This window comes from Calonectris borealis, chromosome 25, assembly GCF_964195595.1.
Source record: "Calonectris borealis chromosome 25, bCalBor7.hap1.2, whole genome shotgun sequence".
NCBI classification, from domain to species: domain Eukaryota; kingdom Metazoa; phylum Chordata; class Aves; order Procellariiformes; family Procellariidae; genus Calonectris; species Calonectris borealis.
In genome coordinates this window covers 1,447,804-1,461,285 of record NC_134336.1, presented here as the reverse complement: position 1 = coordinate 1,461,285, position 13,482 = coordinate 1,447,804, and the positions used below count along the sequence as shown (strand labels likewise).

The window sequence follows — 13,482 nt, the reverse complement described above, 5'->3', positions numbered from 1 at the left end:
TAAGCTGCCTTAAAGGGTTCCAGACTCCCCCTGCGTCCCCCCGTCTGCTCCTGGCGGGACCCCTGCGCCCACAAACCATGTTCATCTCCCGCTGCTTCTGCTTCTCCTGACGTGGCACCATCGGCAGAGCTGCCCTGCCCCGCGGCACGCGGTGCCCTGCGGAGCAGCCGGAGGCGGCCGGGCCCGGACTGCACCAGGGCAGCTGCCGGGGCAGAATGGGATGGATTTCATGGGCCTCAGACCATCCCAGGGGAAAAACCGCTTCTGGACCCAGGTCAGGGGAAGCAGCAGCCGGGACAGCGCCGGGAGCGAGCCGGCTGGGAAGGGCACCGAGGAGCCGGTGACCTGCGCAGGCTCCAGGACTCGGGAGCACCAGGGCCAGCCCTGCCTCCCCGCAGGGCGCAGAGCTCTCGCCTTGGGCGTCCCTGTTACCATTGACCCTTTGCCAAGCAAAACCGGGGACCTGGAGTTTAAGCACCAGCGGAAACCAGTGCAGAATATACAGAATATTTCCTTAGTGGAACTTATTTATTTCTGTTAGAGACGCCAGCCCTCGGACAGACAGGCAGCCGGCGGCGCTCCGGGCCGTCCCCGCGTCCCCGTGTCCCTGCAGTCTCCCAGGGCCATGTTTTGCTGGAGGAAGGGACGGAGCCTGCAGCGGTGACGGCGCAGGGCCATGCCCCGCGGCCCCGTCCCGGGAGCACCGGGGTGCGAAGCCGGGGACTGACTGGGGGGGATGGGGCTGGCGGAGCCGGGTGCCGAGCCGAGGCCAGGGGACGCACTTATTACAAAATCTTTTGTTTAGGCTTCAAGCTGGAAAAACATCCAGCTCCTTTTTTCCAGGCAGAGTTTTCCTCCAGGCTGTGTCGTGTGGGAACCTCCCTCTGTCCCCGCTCAGGACCCACTGCCCAAAGAGGGGCTCATCCTGCCCAAGGCCATGCGGGCCAGCAGCAGCACGGCGCTGAGCCCGGCGAGGACCCCCCGCCTCTGCACAGGGGCACCCACTTGTTTGGGCACAGGCGCCGGGAGGCTGCCATGGCGCTCGGGAGGGGACTGGCACCCATTCCCGCACCCGAGGGACCGCAGTGCCGGTCCCGATTGTCCCCCCGCGCCAGGGAGCAGACCCGACCCGGGGAGCAGACCCGACGCGGGGAGCAGACCCGACGCGGGGAGCAGACCCGACCCGGGGAGCAGACCCGACGCGGGGAGCAGACCCGACCCGGGGAGCAGACCCGACGCGGGGCAGGCCTGGGCACGTTGCTGCCTTCTAGGAAACAGCGGGCGCGTGGCAGCCCCGGCTCGGGCGAGCACTGGGCGTCAGCTGCGGGTGCTGTGCTGCCGCACTCGCCTGGCATTTATGAGCCTTCACATGTGGCAATGAAGCATGGGGAAAAAATTAAATCGCCCTATTCATCCCATTTTTCTAGAGGACAATTATAAAAAAAAAACCAAACAAAAAGAGAAAAGAAACCCAAGAAACCCTCCAGCCTTCAACCCGGGAGCTATTGTGCAGGAACGGAGCAGGGAAAGGCCCTTGGAGGTGCTGGCCGGGCTGGGGGCGGCGCTGGGAGGGCAGCGGGCAATGCCGCACTCCCTGCCCGGGAGGGGTGACAGCCCCCCGGCCGCGCTCACCGGGGGAAGGTCAGGGTGCACCCCAAGGCTGTCGGGACACCCCGGGGACGGGCAGCACCAGCCTCGCTGCTGCAACGGAAATAACGGGCGCAAGCAGAGCTGGCCTGCAGCCGCAGGGAAGTCCCGGAGAGACGCGGGGCTCGAGGATCCCACCCCATCCCCAGCCGCCTGGCCAGGGCTCAGCCAGCCCCCGGCACGCCTGCGGCACGGCTGGGCTCCCGGGAGCCTTCCTGCACAAGCCCACGGACATTTTCCACCTCGTTTACAGCAAGAACGTTAAAATGCTGTTTTCCGAAGGCACGGCACATTGAAATGCCAGGCCCTGGGTGGAATTTGGCGGGGGCCCGGCGGGAGGACGGCTCTGGCCGCAGCTGGGCGCCAGGAACCCCCCCGTCCGTGCTGGCCCTTGGCACGCTGCAGCCGGTCCCCAGGGAGGCACCGGGGTCTGCAAGGCCACTGCCGCCTCCGTCCTCCCGGCACCCTGCAGGCAGGGCAGGCAGTGTCGAGCGGAGGCGGCCGGTGCGAGGAGCCCTGGACGGGGTCCTGCCCCTGCGCTTGGCTCCCGGCGCCGTCTCCGGGCCGCTGCCGGGCTCCTTTTGTCGGGATGTTACGGCTGCCCCCTCCCACGGCCCCCGCTGGGCTGTGCCAGGGTCGGACCGCGGCCCCGGCGAGCCGGGCTTCCTCCGCTGGCAGAAAGCAAACGCCGCTCAAGGCCAGCGTCCCACGGCCTCCGACCACCCCTGCCAGCGCTGCGGTGAAAATACGGCGTGCGGCCAGGCAGCGCCGGGCACAGGAGGTGAAGCCGTAAAGCCGGCGCTTTCCTCCCAGCTCTTCTCCATCAACTGGAGCTGGCCAAGGGGCCATCTTGCCGCAGCCGATGTCCCCTCTGTGCGGTGCCCGGCACGCACCGTGCCCTAGGGCTGCCCCGCTCCCCTCGCAGGAGCGCAGCACGGGGTCCCCGCCAGCGCTGACCCCCCTTTTCTGGGACACCACGCGCCTGTGCTGCCGGGGAGGTTTCCACAGGCACCCAGCCCCTGCGGCAAACCCAGCCCCGGGCACAGCTGGTGCCCGCTGCCCGCTCCTGGGGCATCCCTCCTCGCGGGGGCCAGCCAGCCCCGGGGCACACGTCCCATCGGGAGGCTGGCAGGAGCAGGGACACATCCCAGCTGGCCGGGGCAGCCCGCCCTGGTGCTGCAGGAGCGGTGGGTGCCCGCCCGGCTCTGGAGGGAGACCCAGGGGCTGCTGTGCGAGGGCGGCCGGGATGGGAGTGGGGGCGCGGGGGAGCCCTGCTCCCACACCCAGCCCCGGGGCTGCCTCTGTGAACACCACGCGCGCCTTGGCGGGGCGGCAGGGCTATTTTGGGAGCTTTCAGCACCACCCAGAGAGGTGTCCGATGCTTTTATTTATAAGCCCACTGGCTCCTGCCCAGCTCCAGCTAGCTCACATGCAGGAAAAACCCCAACGGAGCCAAGACAAACAGAGCCAGCAGCATCCCCGCGCGGCAGGAGGTAACGCCGAGCGGGCCAAGGATGCTCCGGCTGAACCGCCCGGCCCCGGGCTGCCCGGCGGGATGGACCCGCCCTGGCACCGCGGCCCCGGGGCCGGGCTTCAACAGCACAAGGCTGCAGCTACGTCTGCACAGCCGCCATGGGCAGACCCAGACGTGCCGGGGCTGCCACGGGGCAGGACCCCGCGTGCTGCCCCCAGCGCAGGTCCTGCTGCTCAGTGCCAGGGACCCACATGTGCAGCACAGAAGCGCCCGTGCCCCGCTTGGGGTGCTGCAGAGCTGCCATGGGGAAGCGCAGAACTGCAGCCACCATGGGACCCCCGATCCTGCGGCTGCCCCCGCTTCCCACCCTGCTCCCCAGGCACTTCACTGGGGCGGTCGGCCCCACTCGCAGTCAGTGCTCTCCCCAGGGATGCTGGGGGGGGAAGTACCTTAAATACCGGCTGGGGCCGGCCCAAGGGCAGAGAGGGATGAAACTCCCGCAGCTCCTGCCGAGCTGCTGAGCTCGGGTGGCCGGAGGTGAGGGTGAGGGTCCAGCCCCGTCCGAGGGGGCAAAGGGGCTGCCCCACAGATGGGCTCCCCCCTGGCACTGGCTCCGGCCCCCGGCAGAGCAGCAACAGTCAGGTTATTGTCAGCGTGCCAGCGGGGACACGAGTGTGCCGGGAATTCAACAAATGCGGCGCTTCCCGCCTGTCTCACTGGCTTTCCCAGCCCAGGCTAATCCCGTAAGATGCCCCGTCAGCACAGCCGCAGCCCCGCAGCCGGCAAGGAGGGTCGGCAGCTCCTGGCCCCCCGGCCCCCATCTCCCCCGGGCACCGTCCAGGGGCAAAGGTGCTGCGGTAAGATGGCCCCAGCGGCTCCCATCGGGCCCAAGGTGGGCGCAGACAAAGGTGTCGCAAGCGCCAGCTCCAGCCGCTTTGGGGACTTGGCTAATGGGGTCCATTTGCTGGGTAGTTCTTGGAATAACAAATTGTATCATCCAAAAAAGCAAAACCACAAAAGAGGATCGGCTTGCAGCCCGGCTCACAAAAGCCCCTTGTCTGGAGGCCCCCCGCGCCCCCCAATCTCCCGGAGAAAACTCAATTTAACCAAAATAAACAGCGTGCCCAGCCCTGCGCTCTCACGCTCTCCCCAGCAAACCGCAGAGCGACGCGGGCTCAACCTGATACTGCGGCTGCCAAACTCCATCGCCCAGCTCGCCGCGCGCCCAGGGCATCCCCGCCCGGCTGTTTGGCTGTGCCGTGCCGCGCGGTGCCGGAGAGCTGCTGACCTCTCCTTCTCAGGAGCTTCATCTATCCAGCAAAAACGTACCGCTCGAAGCTGGACGGCTCCCGGAGGGCTCTGGGACGGTGCAGACCCCCTGCCGCAGCCCGGGGGGCCGCCAGCTCGCCCCCTCTCCCACTCCCTCCAGGTCTGCAGCGAACACGAAGAAGGGAAGGGCAGCCCCAGCTCCGGCAGTGCTTGTGCAGGAGCAGGGAAGAGCGAGCCACGGAATTCCCCACAGCGGGATGAAAGATGAGGTTTGACACCAGCTAAAGCCTCTAATCCTCCTCGTGCTCATCACTATCAGCTCTCCAGCAGGCTTGGAGCCCACCAGCCGGGTGGGAGGCAGAGACTTCCAGCAGGCGAGCCTCTGGAAGCGCTGGGGAGCGCGGCAGGGAGCAATCCCAGCCCAGCGGGATCCATCGGCTGCCTCCGGTTTCTAACTCCCGTGGGCCATGTCCCACACCTGCGCTGGTGGCCGGACTCCCAAGGTTGCCGGGGAAGCGCGCCCAAGGCCACGAGTGCCCGTTTGCATCCTAAGAGGACTCGTTACAGGAGGTGCCCGTCTGGGTCCTGTCCTGGGAGGCTGCAAGAGGGGGAAATGGCTGAAGGGAGGAGAGTTAAACCCTTCCCAGTGGGGCTGCCCTCCAGGTGGGATTTTGGGCTGTTCCTCCAACTGGGATTGGACCCCAGGGAGCAAACCCCATCCTATGCCAAGAGCCCCATGGCAGCCGGCCCCAGAGGGGTCTTGCTGTTGGCAAGGTGCCCCTACCATGCCTCCAGCAGCCCCGCAACGAGGCGGACAGAGGTTTGCTTCTCCCCCAGCCCTGGTCTTCACACCTTCACCTGCAGGGCAGGAGCACCGGCAGCTAGCCCCCATCCGGGAGCTCTGCTCCGGCCCCGGCCCCCAGCGCTGGTCAGGTACCCCCAGCTCCAAAACTCACATGAATTATTTGCAGCCTGTCACCTGAGCAAGTCTGCTTGCGTTTCAGGCCGTGTTCATCCCTGGACCAGCTGCCACCAGCCGGGGGACTCAAACAGACGATTTGCGACGCCCCGTCCCACCCGTGCAGGACGCCCCGGCCCCGCAGCACACGGGCGCTGGGCGGGGACACGGCCACGCTGGCATTTTTCTGACCTTTGGGGACAAACACGCCTGAACTCCCACGTCCCCTGGGAGCGCAGGACGGGAGGGGGCTGCCGGAGTTGCGCACCCGGCTGCATCCAGGACGGTCGCTCCAGCATCTCCCTTCTTCCCAGCCGGATGCCCGGAGAAAGCCGGGGCCAGCAGCGCTCCGGACCACGGGTGACCCTGCCGTCACGGCTCATCTGCCGCGGGTAATTCGCTGCCTGCCCGGCAGCGCTCTCGCCGCATTCCTGCCCTAAGTATCGCAGATTTGCTGTGCTTTATGAAAAACGAAAAGAATGTTTTAAATGAAATTAATTCTTACGAGCCCAAGATTTCATAAAAGCGCTGCCTGGGCACGGTTTGGCATGGGCCCGCTCTTGTTCGCTCTATTGGCCTTCCCCTGGGGGGAGGAAAATACCAGGCTTGGTATAAAATAATGACAAACTCATTGTATAGCTCTGCTTATAGCTGCTCGGAGGAGCTCTGGGATCTCATCCTAGCTCGTAGTTTATGTTCAGCAATGACATCACATGTGGTCTTTAAGAAACAGCTTTGGGAGAACGCGTGATGCAAACAAGCATCAGTGGACGTGCCGTGCAGCATCAAACGTGCCCCGGCCGGAGGCGCGGTGCCGGACACCTGAGCACCTCACACCGGGGCCGTGCCACGTGAGCCGGTGCTTCCTAGCCGGCCCAGCGCGGTGTTTGGCTCGGACAAGGACAGACGTTCCTGTGCCGGTGGTGGGAAGGAGCGAGCGGATGTTCGGGAAGCGGGCACGGAGCTGCTGGTGCTCGGCACGGCCCCACCAGCTTCTTTTGTAAGCAGACAGGGGAACTGATGCGACGCTGCCTGGCTCTCCCTTTCATCTTTACTTTAAAAAGCCGCTAAATTAAAACCACAAAGCCACCCAAGCCCAGAAGCGACTCTCTGCTGTCCTGCCAGCCTCCGCGCCAGGGACGCTCGGCAGGACATGGCACTCGCTGGTGGCTGGAGCAGCTCGCAGCCGCCCTGACCTTGTTATTTACGTAACGCAAAGCACTGTTTTCATCTGCCCACGCATTGCCCACGAGCCAGCAGCCGAGACTCCCCTAACGTGACCCTCAGAAGTCCATAGGCCCACAGCGGGCACTGGGCTCCAGGACCCTCGTGCCGCTGTGGCGGGGGGGACACCCCAGCCCCAGCCCCAGCCCCAGCCGCGCCCAAGGCCCCGCATCGCCCGCTGGCCTGGGTCGTGGTCTGCTCTCGATGCCCGGGCTGCTCACGCCAGGGGGCTGCGGTCTCTGCCCGCCCGGCTGCAGCGGATGGGTTTATCAGCCTGACCCCCTTCGGGGCCCAAAGCGTTTGAAATTAAAGGCAAAGAAAAGACAAAAGTATCGCCGCTGTAATCCAAACCCAGGACCTTCGGGGATCTGCTGTGGGTTCTGAGCGCCAGACTGGCAATATCAGGAAATATGAAGAAATAGCAATAAAAGTAGGCTTGTTTCCCTCCACTGGCTGGCTGGCTTACAGGACACTGGAGCAGCTGAGAAATACCTTTCTGCCGTCATTGACAATGCATGTTTGAGGCTGAAAATATGCTTCTCTGGCAAAAGCCCACATATTTGACCCTGGTGGGCACCAGCAGCTCACCCGCGGGTCCGGGAGCAGGGCTCCGAGGAGGGCAGCGGACTTCACAACCTCCCTGGGCACGCAGGCGCGGCGGGGGACATTGCTCTCGGCTGCTGACATCGAGCCGCTGAACAGTGAGCGGGATGCAGGGGCGATAAGTGGCAAGTGTTGAAATTAAAGCCACACTGAAAGCAAAGGAACTGTTGCAGCTCCCCTCCGTGCCAAGCCTCCCGTCGCCTTATCGGTGCTCCCTGAAAAAGATGGCTGTGTTGTCTTGACATTAAATATTCTCTTTGCAGCGATCCATATCTCCTCCATTTCACTTGCAGCACCCGAATGCTCCAGCCCTGATGCACACCCTGGATTCACACTCTCGCCCCTCGGAGCCGAGCCTGGAGCAAAGCCAAAATCTCCAAAGGAAAAATGCAGCCAGAGCTTCCAAGTTTCGTGGTAAAACCACATGATTTTGATGGGAAGCCATAAATCAGTCCCAGGCTCTCTCAGCCTCCGGTAACTTCTTAAAACAAACCTGGGCTGAATTTTAGGACTTGTAATGAAATCTGAAAGCAGGTGAATTGGCCGCAGGCTTTAAGCATCACTGCAAGCGTTGTGCACAGAGCGGACTCGGCTGCTCCGGACGGCCCCGATCCTTGGCTGAACAGGCTCAGCCCTCCCTAAAAGATGGGGCACAATCAAAGCAACTTGCACCTCCTTCAGGTGTCAGGTCCATGTCTCTTCGCCTGAGAGCAGAAGAGCCTCAAGCGCTGCTCCATCCCTGCAGCAGCACGGAGACCTGCCCGGCCCTGGGGGCACAGACAACCCCCGACAGCGGGAGCAGGAAAGGAAACACCCTCGCAACATAACGGGCAGGACCCATCTGCCCTGCCCTGCCTGCAACCTGGGCACGGGGGATTTTGCAGCGAAAGGGGTAAATCCTTGAGTGGCTGCAGGGACTGGGGCAGCTACACGAGGTGGTCTGGCCGCAGGGTCTTGGGTTTCGGTACCAAACAAAGAGAAGGCTCTTATTTGGCTAATGTGCCTCCGAAGAAAGGCTGTATCCTTGTTTGCTCCCACTGCTGCATTGTCTGTGGATAAAGACAGGGGATAGATCTCATCTGATACCAGCAATATCATCTCATCCATCTGGACGGGGCTCTTTACAAGACCCTGCTTTAGAATTTAGATCCCTGGGAACTTGGAAGGCAGCAGTGAAACAAAACCCTCTGCAAGAACAATAAAGAGGCTCTCGGCGACAGCCAGAGAGATCTGCAGGGCAGACACAGGCAGCGCTGCGAGATCCCGGGGGTCCGGCATTGCTGGGCTGCTTGGTTTGCAGCAGGTTTGCAGAACTCTGCTGGTTTGGGGGATTCCTGGGGCCGCATTCTGCCCGGGGAAGGCAGAGCTTGTGCTGGGAGCACTGCACTTCAATGCAAGAAACAGGGACTCTTTTTTGGTGCAAAATACCCGAGCTGGGAAAACCCTTGTCTCCACCTCTCTGCATCCACAGCAGGTGGACATCGAGATCATCGCCTTCCTCCCTGGCTGCTTCTTGCCAAGCCCCCGCCTGGACAGAGGCGCCTGGAAGAGCCTCAGAGGACAAACATCTCCAGATGGGCCAGCGGGACGGGCTCGGCCCCAGGGAAGGTCGCAGAGACGGGACCCGGCTGCTCTGCAGATTTTGGCTGCAGTTTCTGCCTGTGATCTGCAGCTTTGCTCCACGAACTCGGCTGACACCGGGGCCGGGGGCCACAGGAGCGCTCTGCGTTAACAGGCTGAGGGTACAGCAGAAACCCCCACGTAGCCGCCTTCGGCTCCTTTTTTCTCCCACCTCATTTTTAACGGCACCCATCTCCCACCTGCAGCACCCCAGCCAAGCTCGGGAGCTCTGTGGGGAGGCAGCAGCCAGCGGGAGCTGCGGGGTCCCCTGTGGGATGCTCCTGCGAGGACACGGGGGTACAGGGCAGAAGGTGGCCCTGGCGAAGGGTCCGGCTCCTGCAGCTCCTTGGGAGGAGCTGAGCGATGCCCGCGGGTGAGCCGGGCTCTGCAGAGCAGAGCAGGGCATCCCACCGGCCGCGCCGGCCCCTGCGCCCCCGACCCCGCGCAGATGTTTCCCCGGTGCGCTGCCAGCCGGCCAGGAGGGCCCTTCCCGGCCGGATGGGATCTCATCGCTTTGAAGTGCACAGCCGCTGCGCGGGGTGACGCAGCCAGACCAGACAGCCCTGGGGAAGAGGCCAGGCGGCCAGCGATGGGACTCAGGAACAGCTCCGGCGACAAGGGGAAAAGGAAAAGCGCTTTGTTATGTCTGTGCCGGCGCCCAAGCCGCCGTGCAGGGGAGGCAACGTGGGCTGAGCCCTGACCGAGAGCCCGGGAGAGCCCGGGGGAGCCAGCGGCGTGGGGTCTCCCTCCTGGCTTCCCCTGCTGCCCCCGAGGGCTCCGCTCCCGTGGGATTGCGGAGTTTCCAGCAGCAGCCAGCCCCTCTCCCCAAAATGTGCGGGACAGAGAGCAATAGCAGAGGCACAGGGAACCCCTGGGTGCAAAGGAGGGAGTGGGTGCGAGTCAACGCTCCCCTCCTCCTTTGTTAAGGCAGCTAATTTGCCTCTCTAATTAGCCGGTAGCTGAGCGCATGGGGGAGTGGGGAGGCTCGGAGCCCTGCCTGTGCCCAACAGAGCCGACAGCCTGCACCCCCTCCCACAGGGAAGGGGCTGGGAGGGAGAAACTGGGGGAAGACAAATGCAATTCAGCGTCTTTTTATCCCTCCCCCTCCTGAACTATTGGGTTTTATTGTCACAGACATTTTCTTTAGCGCAGGGGAATGGAAAGTCTGCTGCTGCCCGGGCTGCAGATAAGCTGGAGAATGACAGAGGGAGTGTGTGAGGATGGGAAGGCACCGGCCCCCCATGCCCTCTCCACCAGGGCTAATGCCTTTTGCAGGTGCCGTTGCCCAAATCCCCTCGATCCGCTGTTCCCCCAGCTCGCGAGGAGCCCGGCTGCTGCATGGGCAGAGGGGACACACGTGGGGCTCGGGGCCCACGGACGCAGCTTTGTCACTCGCATCTCAGATCCCAAGAGGAGACAGAACATTAAAACCAGGCGTTTTTATCTCAAACTTCACAGGAAAGGCTGTGCCGCCCGCCAGCAGCCGAGCGCTCGGATGCACCACGCAGCGCCTGCGTCCCGTGATGGATCAGCTCTGAAAACAACACCCTGCTAATCTTCCTCCCCAGCAGCCATAAAACTGTCTTCCCAGTTCCTTTGGAGAGGATTTACAGCAGCTCAAAGCATCCCGGAGTGGCTGGCGGAGTGAGAGCCCCCCGCGGGTGCTGGCCCAGCACCTGGGGCGCATCCTGGCAGCGGGGCGATGCCCCCGCGCCTCTCGGCTCCCAGCCGTCCTGCCTTATTTCCCCCCAAACTAACGCTCCCCAGCAGGGACCTGGCAGCCCCCCAGAGCACGTCAGTGCCCGCAGGGCTGTGCCTGACCCCCGGAGCCTCTCGCCGAGAGCGGGGCCGCCCCGGGCAGCACCCCCCAAAAGGCCCAGGCGGGGAAGGGGTTTCTCGGTGCTGAAACAGGCCCAGCCACTGCGGAGCAGCCGGTGGAGGGGCACCCGCTTGCACCGGGTGGGTGAAGCCTTCCGCAGCTCCTGCGAGGCAGGGATGCCCGCACGGCCCGTCCCTTCGCTGGGCTGGCGGGCGGCCCCCGCGATGCGGGGCAGATGGGGCAGGCTCTGCCCCGACAGGCACAGCCTGCAGTTTTGGTCACAGCCTTGGTGACCGCCCCACGAGTGGTGAAAGGCGAGGGGCAGCGTCTCACCCAGCCACAGGCTCACTGAGACACGGCTGCTTTCCAGCCCCGGGGGCCTTCTGGACGGGGGTCCAAACCCCTGTGGGGCCGATCACTGGGGGCCACCCCGCAGTCCCCAGGCACAGCCCGCGCCGGGCCCCTTCAGCTGCTGAGAAAACACCGAGAAATGCTTACAGCGCTGGGCAGTGGGAGCGAGAGGGCTGCCCCCGCGCTCCCCCCGCACCGTATCCGAGTGGGAAACCAAAAACCCGACACAAGGCGAGCTGTGCTGAGCCCCTGCCAAGAGCCACGGACAGAAATATCCTTGATTTCACCAAGGTGTGAATAACTTTTGACACTTCTAGGGCTTATTGCCTTAAAAAAAATCCCCCAGCAGTCCCCATTCACACTCCACAGGACTGTGTTACATATGAATGGAATATATGAATCACTGTAAAGAATTTAAATGCTTCCCCGTACAAAGAAAAGCTCTCTCCCCGCCTCTGCTATTGCGGCCGGGCTCCGCGCAGCCTAAAACAAAGGCATGGCAGGAGACGGGGACAAATCCCCATCACCAAACCGCTGCTTCTGCAGGGCAGCTCGGCGGCCAGGGGCAGACCAGGCTTTCGGTTCGAGCCAGGCGGCTGGGGCAGAACTGGACACCCTCCACCAGTTCAACGTCTGCCCTGGCCACGGCACTCGTGTCTTCTGAAACCCCAGTGAGCTCCTGACAGCTCCCGGGTTCACGTCTCCGTGCGCCTTTCATGTTTCGGCTCAGCTCCCTCCCCTAAACCCCAGTTTTCAGATTGGAACAAGTAAATTAAAAAAATCGCTTTATTTCCATTCCTCTGCCCAAACACGCCAGGGCAATCCGCTGCCCCGCTGTCGGGGGGGATCGGGTCAGCCTGCCTGATGGAAATCGGGTGATTCTTCCTGCGAGAATCTCTCCCATTTTGTAGCAGTTTGGTTTTTGCTGCTTCTTTTCCCCCTGGGCAACAGGGCGAGGAGGAAAAATGTAATTCGAAGCCTGGCGCAGCCTCGCTGGGTTTCCAGCTGTGATGTTTCCCCTGGCATCGCTGCCTCAGCTTTGCGCACGCGGTCGTGTCCGGCAGCGCGAGGAAAGCCAAGACAGGGCTCCAGGCACCCGGTTTACGTTCGGTCCCTCAAAGGGCAGAGGCAGAAAACCCGAGGGCGGCTGGGGCCTGCCCTGGGAGCCCCCGTCTCCCACCGCCCACCACGGCGCTGCCCCTGCCCGGGGGGCTCGCAGCCACCGTTCCCGCCGCCAGCTCAGTGTCCTAAATTCGTAGGATCCGGCTCTGAAAGGAGCAGCTTTGTTTCCCAGTGTCCCTCGCAGACGGATCAAAACTGCATTTTTACAGAAGCAATAAAAATCCCAGGAATTCACCGGCCTTATGATTTATTAAACATGTTCCTTATAGCAAAGCTGCCCATAGATGAGAAAATATCTCCGGTAGGTTATTGCCTCGCCTGGGGCTACCATACAGGGGGGATCTTTCCTGGCTTATTGGGAACGTTCAAAGCCAGGGAACCTGGGAGATCAGGAGCCAATTAACAGCAACGCTCTTAAAAAAAAACCAAATAAAATAAGCACCTTGTATTTCCCAAGGTGTTTGTGCAAGGAGCTGCGGCGACCTGCCCTGATCCTGCCGGTACCCAGGAACCGCTGGGTGCAGACGTTTGCAGCCGCAGGAGGGGACAACCTCCCGGCGGGTCCAGGGCATCGAGCCGCGCCGACGTGCCAGCAGCAGCGATCCCAAAGGTCACAGCACTATCCCCAAAGCACTTTTGTTCTCACAAACGTTATTTCATAACAGCAGAAAGAAAGGTCTGAACTTTAGGATACGGCTCGGTCTGTCTGGTCCCTGAACACGGCAAAGCCTCTGGGTACGATTCACTGGAAAAGGCACGCAAATAAAGTGGGTCAGGGGAAAAAGAAGGGATGACAAAAGGGAAAAAGAAATAAAGAAAAGCATGCAGGCTAGGACCTCGCCTGGAAAGAGACGTTTGGAAGCGTCCTTGCAATATTCCTCTCTGCATGGGGAAAAGTAATCAGCATCACAGGGACTCGTGACTGAGAAACTCAAGCGATTTTCTCCCGTCCGAGCCCGGCGCGACCCGCGGGGCCGCCCAGGTGAGCGCGGGGCGCGGGAGCCGCGGAGCCCTTACCTCGGCGGAGCGCGGCGCAGGCGGGCAGGGGCTGGCGCCGGCGGGGAGCGGGCGAGACGGGCCGGGACGGGCCGGGACGGGCCGGGCACCCCCGCCGCGGGGCGGAGCGGGCGGGCGGGCCGGTGCGGGGCGGAGCGGAGCGCTGCGGGGCGGTGCGGAGCGGAGCCGAGGGATGCGGTGCGGCGCGGGGCCGGGCCGGGCCGGGCTGGGCTGGCTGCTGCGATTTCTTCCTTTTCCCTCTTTTCTTCTCTCTTTTTCCCCCCCCCACGCCCCCGGAGGTCGCAGCCCGGCAGCGCTTCTCCGTTCCTCCGTCGCAGGAGGGAGACTGCGCGCAAAATAAAGCCATAAAAGTGCGGCCCCCCGGCGGGGTGGGAGCAG

At 63.2% G+C, this 13,482-nt stretch overlaps 1 protein-coding gene across 1 annotated transcript in view; it reads right to left on the bottom strand.

Annotated features, from left to right (window-relative positions):
* Positions 1-13,196, bottom strand: part of COL8A2 (collagen type VIII alpha 2 chain) — a 33,577-nt gene extending 20,381 nt beyond the window's left edge. The window contains exon 1 of the mRNA XM_075173937.1: positions 13,105-13,196. The gene's annotated coding sequence lies outside the window, so the exon portion shown is untranslated. The remainder of the gene's footprint in view (positions 1-13,104) is intronic.
* Positions 13,197-13,482: the final 286 nt, after the last annotated feature.